Here is a 724-nt window from a genome sequence, read left to right on the forward strand (position 1 = left end):
TTTCCATTTACTTGGCAAATTTTCCTCCATCCTTTTATATTGAGCCTACGTGTGTCATTGCATGTGAGATAAGTCTCTTGAAGACAGCATATAAATTTGTCTTGGCTCTTTTTCCAGCTTGCTATGCTGTGTTTTTTAATTGGGGCTTTTAGCCCATTTACATTTAAGGTTAGTATTGATATGTTTGGATTTGATCCTGTCATCATGATGTTAGCTGGTTATTTTGCAGACTTGTTTATGTGGTTGCTTTATTGTGTCACTTGTCTGTGTACTTCATTGTGTTTTTGTAGTGGCTGGTAATGGTCTTTCCTTTCCATATTTAGTTTTTTCATGCTCTACATGCTCAGGGAAGTTTCTCTAGGAATGAACTATAGAAAAGATCCCTGAAAGTATAGTCTTTGTAAAAGGTTTTAAATCAGAAAATGTGAGTCCTCCAACATTATTCTTCTTTTTCAAGATTGTTTTGGCTATTAGGGGGCACTCAAAACTCCATATGAGTTTGAGAATTAACTTTTTCTTTTTTTAAAAGAAAAGGTCATTAGAATTTTCCTAGAGATTGCATTGAATATATAGATTTATTTGGGTAGTATGACATCATAACAATATTAAGTTGTCAAATGTATTAACACTAATGTATTTCGATTCATTTAAGTATTCTTAAATTTCTTTCAGTAATGTGTTGTAGCTTTCAGTGTACAAGTCTCTCACATCTGTATCAATCAGG

At 32.7% G+C, this 724-nt stretch overlaps 1 pseudogene; it reads right to left on the reverse strand.

The window, feature by feature from the left end:
* Nucleotides 1–312: 312 nt before the first annotated feature.
* On the reverse strand, nucleotides 313–399 carry LOC117066318 (annotated as a pseudogene).
* Nucleotides 400–724: the final 325 nt, after the last annotated feature.

Source organism: Trachypithecus francoisi, unplaced genomic scaffold, assembly GCF_009764315.1.
Source record: "Trachypithecus francoisi isolate TF-2019V2 unplaced genomic scaffold, Tfra_2.0 Lachesis_group2, whole genome shotgun sequence".
Lineage (NCBI taxonomy): Eukaryota > Metazoa > Chordata > Mammalia > Primates > Cercopithecidae > Trachypithecus > Trachypithecus francoisi.